The following is an 8,907-nucleotide window of genomic DNA, read 5'->3' on the forward strand; positions in this document are numbered from 1 at the left end:
TTCCAAGGCGGGAGGGAGCAAATGCACCCCGGCGTTCGGCTGCTGAGCCGAAGCCCTCCACTACAACTCCTCGCTTCCTCCTTTCGCTGTCCACAGGGAGCGCGACATTTACTACGGCCTTCCTTTTCTCATGAAACACTTGCATTTTATAAACGAGAAGTGACCTCATCCCCAGTCACTTACTTTTCAGGCGTTTTACTGCGACATGCCTTCCCTCTCGTGTCCGCGTTCTCTGCGGTTACTCATCTTATAATACCGATAATCGACTAGCCTGTTTTAAAGTGCACGGTCAACCTGATGCGGCGGTGCAGTGACTACCAGGCCTCACTATGGTTTATGGGGGTTTAACTATACGATTTAACAAAACTTCTGTTTGGGCTAGATGGTGCATAGCTATAAATGAAATGAAATTTAAGCGCACACGAAAAACGCACACAAGAGGTGATACACACAGGACAGGAGATACACACAGGACAGGACAGGACAGGCCTGTCCTGTGTGTATCTCCTCTTGTGTGCGTTTTTCGTGTGCGCTTAAATTTCATTTCATTTATAACTATACGAGGGACGCCGTAGTGAAGGGCTCCCGAAATTTCGACCACCTGGGGTTCTTTAACGTGCACTGACATCGCACAGCACACGGGCCTCTAGCATTGCGCCTCCATCGAAATCCGACCGCCTAGGCCGGAATCGAACCCTCGTCTTTAGGGTCAGCAGCCGAGCGCCATAACCACTGAGCCACCGCGGCGCTTACGATGCTCACTATGATATTGTGGAAGACCACCAGTATGCGACGGTGGCGGTCCACGTTGAGGACCGAATGTAAACAGTTCATGTGCCCAACGTTCAGTGAGGCTGTCACACTTCATTCGGAAGAATTAACCGCGTAAAGGCATCGTAACACTGCAGCGAAGACAAGCCCCGGTCAATGCTTTAGTTACAAGAAAAACAAGAGTGCACGCCACCATACAGGGGCATTTCATGTCCGTAATTATAGTTTAAAGAGACAGCTAAATAATCATTAGCGGTAACCAAACCGCGCCTGAAAGTTTGCATTCGTACACAACGCTGTCCGCAGGTGTCTTACTGCCAGCGCGTCTATGGGGCTCCGCTGGTTCACGACCTCCGTCTTGGAAACCTAGCAGCCAAGCTAAACTCATTTGCATTACTGCGCTGCGTACCTCTCGAGCGGTTCCATACACATGCGTACGCAAGGTTCCATAGACAGGCATACAAATTTGGCGGTCCGAAGTGGCCATGTGCGAAGGTGCTCGCCGGGTTCCGCGTACGCGCATTCACGAATTACCATTTTTTGCACGCAGCTGCACAGCCATGGCGCAGGCACGCAACAAATGACGCAGACGGTCGTGCACGGCTACCAGGCATGTCGTGCGACTTTAGCGAACCATGCGTGAGTTCGTCGGCAGACAAGCCACCACAAACTTTTTGGCGGCGAGCGCCTTTCAGTCGCAGTTCTATCAGCATAGAAACAGGCGTTAAAAGAACTTGGTTGGCCATGGCTTTCTACGGCGCTTAGTAGGTACCAGTTTGAGACAGGGGTGTTCATAAACAGGGTCCATGCGCAGTTGTGGCTACTTCGTCCTGCGTCTGTCGATACCTGACCGCTGTCACAGGGCGGACAAAACGTTCGGAGGCATGGTACATGATGATGATGATCAATGTTTATGGCGCAAGGGCATCTGTGGCCAAAGAGCGCCAGGACACAAGGTTTTCGCCTACTAGAGGTTTGGTCAGAGACACATTTCCCTATCATTTCGACCCTAAAGAAGCCGAGCACCAGGCCAGGGGAGAAGCTTGTACCTATTGTATCACCGGTGGGTACCCGGCAACACTGGGGATCGAACCCCACACCTCCCGCATGCGAGGCGGACGCTCAAACCACTAGGCCACCGCTGCTGTCGCGAGGTAGGCATGATACACGTAATCGCTTCACTGACTGAGCTGAACGAGAGGAAAGAGTATTTACTTGCGTAACAGCACCCGCCATACTTTCTTCCTAGCGTTGTACGGGGCTTATTCGCGAAGAGAACGCCCTGTCCGTGTGCGCATGTGCCGTCGTTCGTTCCGCTAGCCGCACTCAGACAGTGAGGGAAGTTATTAAGAACAGCACGCCAGATACCCTGCGAGTTCGACATCCCCCAATCCGCTCTCGAATGAAATCCAGAATGCGCTGTGGGACGCTCGCAGCAGTGGACCCGGACGCCACTTGCGCGCGCCTGGCCAGACGGGCTCTCCGGCGGTTGCTGCGGCGACGATGTCAACTGTGCCCCCTTCTCGACAGAAATATGGCGCTCAAGCGACGCCCGCGATATCATGTGAATGCCTCCCTCAGACCGAAGGTTACATGGAAACAATGTCCTACACGAAAGCAAGCATATGCTCGACTGGGGCGTAATCGGCCGCAGTTATGGAGACGGCAGCTAAGGTTATAAACGAAGCCAGGTGAAACCACCACTTGCTGTAACAAGAGGAAGCGCAACATAGAGCAGACAAGAAACTGGCGAATTGGGGGTCGCAATCACGGAACCTTCAAATCATCCATATGTTAAACTTTTGCAGCAAGGCGAACAGAAGAAACTGTTCACACTAGCGTCATTAACACGAAATAAAACTGATAACCGTCAATCCTCGTTTCGAGCGAAATTCATTTGATTCGCCAATTACCTTTAGCGAGCCGAGAAAGGAGCCTTCACAGTATATGGGCATATTGCACGATTAGGGATCCACGCTGCGAGGTCGAGGGGCAATAATATTCCGCTGTGCATACGGCTAGCCTCAAAACTTTGTAGCACTTGAAGATAATTTGCCGGCTGCCACTCGATTGAACTGCACGCACAGTACCGTTAATACTAAGAATTACAGCCCAATCCAACAATACTTCAAAAAGTTCCCTTGCACAACGTGGTCAAGAACTAAACTCACGGCCTATGTTCTGACCTGGTTACTGCCGTCATCAAGCAGTCGCTACTGCTGACTACAGTAATAAAAGATCCTTCAAGAAGCGAAAAGGCTCGATGCACAGAACCAGGTATGAACTGCGAGCGGTATTCCTCAGACAGACAGACAGACAGAAAAACTTATTTGCCGCAAGTGAGTTTTAGACCCCGCTGGGTCCCTGGGCCACTGCGCGGTCCCACACTGCACCAGACTAGTCATGTCGAGACATGACGTCGGCAGCCCGAGTCACCGCAGCAAGCTGCGATGTCGGGTCTGCAGACGTGAGCAGGACCTCCCAGTCCTCTCAGCTCGAGATGACTTGCTGTCCCTGCTGGGGAGGATCAGCAGGGCAGCCGAAAAGGGTGTGGGAGAGTGTGGCGTGAGGGTCACCGCATATGGAGAATGCAGGAGACAGTAGTGGGATAAGTGTTCAAGGGATGAGAGAGAGCGAGTCTGGAGGCGTCTGAAGAGGATCTGTTGGGAGTGCGTAAGAGGGGGATGGGGTGGGGAGTTAGTCCGACGGTCCAAACGGGGTACTTTCGTGAGCTCTGCAAAGGTGTGCGCCCGCTCCCTCGAGAATCCCGGATCGAGATTGTCCTGAGCCCGGAAAATCAAACCTCCGGCCAATTTATCGGCACCTCATTTTCAGGGCTCCCAGAGTGAGCCAGCACCCACTGGAGCTCTACTATGCGTGGTAAATTTTGGGTAGGGGTGTTCAACAAGTGCCAGGCAGGGGTGTGAATACTGCCTCTGGCAAAGTTGTACAGAGCAGTTTTGGAGTCGCTAAAGATGTATTGAGCGTCCGAATGTACAAGGGCTAGGGCGATGGCGGCCTCCTCTTCCTCTTCAGGCGTAGGGCCCGAGGGAAGACTGAGTTAAGGGATGGGATAGGGTTGGATTGTAGCCAACTGCTACCGCTTCATGCGCTGTACATGCGGCGTCTACCCAAATGGTATCGTAGTATTGCCCGTAATACTTATGAAGGGCATTAGCGCGGGCTACGCGGCAAGAGAACGCCGCATGACAACTCAGCCTACGCGTCAGCAAATCTGTCCGCGCACTCCAACAGTATGCTTTCATGAACAATGCCACTGAGATAATGTCGGAGAATGTGGCTCTCTTTGCCCGCGACCACCTTTTCCTGTCGTTCGCGTGAAAAGGTAGACGATAATGAATTCGCGCCCAAGTCAACCAGTGGTCACAAAAGTGTCCCGACGGCTACTCCTGCACGATGCTTGCCGCAAAAGCGAAGTCAAATTACTCTCGGGCGCTCGCTTTGACAAGTGAGGAGTAGAACCAGACTAATCCGGCGCTTGCCAGTGCAGCGATCGGCTACAGCTAGAGAGTAGTCCCTTTTTGTGGCCCTTCTCGGCTACTGAGAACTTCGGAGTGCAAAGCTTAAATGATCCATGCGGCTCGACAGAGCTGAAAACGGAAGCAATGAATGACAGCATGAGCCAAGTGTGACAGCTAGGCTCCTTAGTGGTCTGCATGTAGCGCGCCGGCGCAAGTCGAGCTTGCTAACCGAACCCGCTAATGGCGTGTGTTGTCTGCCTTCTTCGTATGGTCTTTTTGCGCTTTATTATTTGTTTCGTAGTAAGCTCCTGGCAAAGTGCACTTAGTTCGATGTTCAACGCGCTGAAATACCGCGATGCGAATGCTGGGCGTTATATGGCTTAACCTGGCTACCTCAAAGGTCCCCGTTAGCACGTGCTTTAATTTAAACCCAAGCAGCAGTCAAGTTTCTGTTGATGAAAATTTTTAACTGCGATGCGATACGGAATGTAGATCTGGAGCGTTTTCTTTCCTGAAAAGAGGGCAGTGAGAGTACCCAAGTCAGTTTTCAACGAAAAGTTTGGTTACGGCTTTACAGGGTCTAATGTCCCAAAGCGACTGAGGCTACGAATTTCGACCACCTCGGGTTCTTTAACGCGCACTGACATCGCACAGCACAAGGGCCTCAAACATTTCGCCTCCATAGAAATGCGAACGCCGTGGCCGGGATCGAACCCGCGTTTTTCGGGTTAGCAGACACCTTGGGTAAATGAGCAGGCAGATCTCACAAACCGGATGACGCGTTGTGATGTCATACCCGATGAACTGAAAATATGCTAGAATATTTGTACGAACAAGCAAGTAATGTGAGGCCTGATTTTCGAGGACGAACTACGCGCCTTTGTCGGTGTCTCTGATGCAACAACGCAATACGCTCAGAAGAGCATTCTTCAGGGCAGGTTGCTAAAATATTTCCTTACAAGTCAAATCAGGTACCTTATGCCACTTAGGTTGCCGATCCTACATAAGACCCCGTGGTACCAACCGCTCCGTTAAGACGTACCCTATGTTCTGTGGCCTTGTTCTACGAGCCAGATATGCGTGAGTTTTCATTCTTTTTTTTTTTTTTCGGTAACAGTCCGTTGCCAATAAAGAGGCAAAAGACATTTTACGGCACGCAACAGTTATTACAAAAAATGATTGACTTAACGTTGCGAATATGCATCGATTTCGTATCTTGACAGAAAATCTCGCAGCAGCACTGCTAAAATGTTTGTTTCGTTGGAACCTTTGTCTTGAAAACAGTTCGAGAACTGCAGTCGCAAAGTGCATTTCAATATAGCATGTGAGGCGTAGAAAGCGTCCATGGACGATGCTCATAATTTTCGGAGCTAGAAGACTCCCCCACAACGGTACGCTTGGCTTCGGCACCTCTACCAGAAAACTCGCTATCTTTTGACATGTCAGGGGAAAGACCTGAGAACTGAACTATCGTTCAAAGAATGTCTACCGAATTAGTCATTTCTCTCAACGGATTAAGCACGGTAGCGGGAATGAAAAGCGCGTTAGAAACACGCCACGAAAAGTTTCTCAAGTTGAGGCAGGAGCCTGAGAAAGTTTTCGTGGAGGTTCAAAAGGCCCATCGGCAAAGCATGACAGCGTCAGAGTTGGAAAGAGGTGACGCTCTTGCTCCCTTGTGGCGCTGCCGCGGCCTAAGAGCCGGCCTATTCAGACAGGTGGTAACTTCCTCGGTGTGTACGAGGCGCGTCGGATACCCCCCTCTCCCTCAAGAAAGCGCGCCTATACAAAAGTGCCGGCCTTCCAAACAACGCGCACCACCTGGCACTTCGCAGGCTCACGTGAAAAAGAAGGCAAAACAAGTTGACATGTTCGTTCCCCTCCGCCCACTTTTTTGTTTTCCTACTTTTTCCTCCGTCACGCTCACGCGTTTCTGCTATCGCCGCGCGGCTTGCCTTCTCGGCCGACCGACGCCACCAAATCGCGGCGGCTGCTGCGTGCGGCCGCTGCTGCTGCTATCGGTGCGTTCGCTCTTTGTGCGGCCGGTCGCAAACACTTGGCGATTACACAACACGCAGTGTGCACACACGAGAGCAACACTTACCTGTACTCGGGCTGACGACCGGAGCGGGCAGGCTGGCGCGGGAAGCTCGCCGTGGAGCAGGCTGCCGGCGATCCTGCGCACTGTCAGCGCGGCGGTGTGCGTCCGCAAGGCGTCGGCCGAATGCAAAGCAGCAGCAGCGCGTCGCGAAGTGTGAGTCAGCCCGCGCGCAGGGGCCGAGTCGGGCGAAGCGGCGAAGCCCAGCGGTAGCCCAAACTGCCGCCGCTACTGGTGTTTGAATAGGAGCCCCATTGTGAGGCGCGGGGCATGCTGGGAGCGGCGGTGGCGGCACCTGACGAGCCCCCCAGTTTCTAAAGCTGCCCAGTTTATGCGCTCGCGGCGGCGCGGCCCTCGCTTCGCATGCTGGCTCCTCGGTCGGCAGACGCCGCCGCCGCTGCTGCTGCTGCTGCTGCTGCTGCTGAGCGGCCCGCCGCCGGCGTTATGCGTTGATCCGGCGGTGGTCGGGCGATGGACAGACATATCGATTTTTCCCTTTCAACTCGCGTCTGCTTGATCACGTCGTCTCACGCCGCAGATTTCGGTGCGCGCCTCGCTCGAATATTCTCACTTAGCCGCTGGCGTTGCGCGGAGGAGCCTAGGAATGCCCAGCATTTTTCAATATGCCGCGGACTGTAGGAGACCACGACATTTGCATTTTTTTAGGGAACTACGTTATCGAAAGAGGTCTGGAAAATGTGGTGGCTATTCGCGTGCATGCGTTCTCATGACATCTTTAATAACACTCCATGAAAACGTGGCCGCATCGCACCCTTTTCCATCCGGCGCCTTCCTTCTTAAAGCTTAAAGTGGAGAACATTATTTGCATTTGAAAATCCCGCTATTTATGCAGTCCTGGATTTGAAAAAAAAAAAAAAGCAGAAAGTTATAAAGAGAAAGAGGTGTGAGAAAAATAATTCTTACACATATCCTTCAAGCACTCAGCAGACCACTTTCAGCCAGGATTATAAATGTGTGCGCAAGAAAGAATTATATTCATTTCCAATACAATTTGCCGTCGTTACAAGCGCAATCACTGGCTGTTCTCGGTTTATGATGCAATTCTGTCATAGTTACGGACAAACAAAACAAAAGAAATGAGCATGTCTAAATTTGAAGCTTGATCCGCTGTGCAGCAGGAGGAAGATACTATTTTTTTTTTTTTACTCAGCTGCTGCCTTTCCGTCAATGTAAAAAGAACACACAAAAATAAAACAAAAACACGGGCCCTGTTGTGTTCACTCTACATTTAAAATAAAATGCCCATGTCAGCACAAACACGCTCCTCATTGGCGATTTTGAAGTTTGAAGTTTATTTTACCACAAAGCAAAAAATTGATACATGAGATGTGGTAGGGAAGGTGGGAAAAAAGCTACACATTAGTAGCTTGACTAGCCCCACCTCCCAATAACTGACAGCGGACGCTTTGACAAAGGTTAGTAGCATAGATTCACGCAACAAATATCACGACTACGAAGTTAGTTTGTAAACAACAGAGATCAAATTCAAACAACTCTATTACATAAGGAATTGGAATGAACAGTGAAGTATTAGCAAGCATTACACAAAAAGTGAATACAAGTCAAGTTTAGAAAGTGCGCGCAATTTCTCTGTTGTGAGGTGGTATTTATTTAAAATCTGTGGAATGCTAGACTGAACCATCTGAAATCCATAATTCGTGCGAGATCTTGGAACATGCCACAGTTCTGTGTGCCTCATTAAGCGTAAAGATGTGTTTCTTTTCAAATTTACCAATGTTGTGAGAGTATGTGTGCCTTTACGTATTTCAGATTTAAGTGTTGACAGTAGCTTAAAGTCATACAGGTTTTGTAATTTCACGATTTTGAGTTTAGTGAATAATGGAGATGTGTGGGCATCATAAGGCTGCTTTGAAATCACTCGTAGAGCTTTTTTTTTTTTTGAACTATTATTAGGTTATACATTGCCTTCATGGTGCCGTTTCCCCAGACTAAATGGCAGTAGCGCAAATGTGATTCGAACAAGGCTACATAAATTAGACGGTTTTGTTGGATTGAGAGAAAAAACATACACCTCCTTAGCATACCTAAAGCCTTCGAGAGTTTAGTGCGCAGGTAGTCAGTGTGATGGTCCCAAAGCATAAATTCATTAAATATTACTCCCTGATGGCTACTGATGGCTACAACTAACAGCGCAGTAGCGAATGTTACCTACAAAAAAAACGCGTGCAGAGAAGTTCGAACTTCTCTGCTCTGCAGGAACGCGTTTAAGTTGCACACCCAAGTGCCGCGTCAGTGGGAAACAACGGTCTCTAGTGCGAAATCCTCAGTATTTTTAAGATGGCTGCTATAGCATCGACCGAAACTACTCCATCTCACTACTTTTTGCAGCGGAGCAGAATGTTAGCATGGAGGAAGGAAACCTCAGAAGAGGCCCTCGCTATCCGAGCTGCACGCCAGAAAGTGTGCCGGAAGTGACGAGCTTTCGCAAGGGCTGCTGGGAGTCTTTGGCCGGCGGTGCAGCCAATAGTCGCACTCGTAGATTCCACTGCGCTCAGAGAAGAAGCGAGATGAAAAAGG

At 50.3% G+C, this 8,907-nt stretch overlaps 1 protein-coding gene across 3 annotated transcripts in view; it reads right to left on the minus strand.

The window, feature by feature from the left end:
- The window catches only part of LOC149350591 (LIM domain-binding protein 2-like), a 252,569-nt gene extending 246,079 nt beyond the window's left edge, over nt 1–6,490 (minus strand). For all 3 annotated transcript variants that reach the window (XM_089579635.1, XM_089579636.1, XM_089579633.1), the window contains exon 1: nt 6,355–6,490. The gene's annotated coding sequence lies outside the window, so the exon portion shown is untranslated. The remainder of the gene's footprint in view (nt 1–6,354) is intronic.
- Nucleotides 6,491–8,907: the final 2,417 nt, after the last annotated feature.

Source organism: Amblyomma mixtum, chromosome 3, assembly GCF_055824585.1.
Source record: "Amblyomma mixtum isolate Tamu chromosome 3, ASM5582458v1, whole genome shotgun sequence".
NCBI lineage: Eukaryota > Metazoa > Arthropoda > Arachnida > Ixodida > Ixodidae > Amblyomma > Amblyomma mixtum.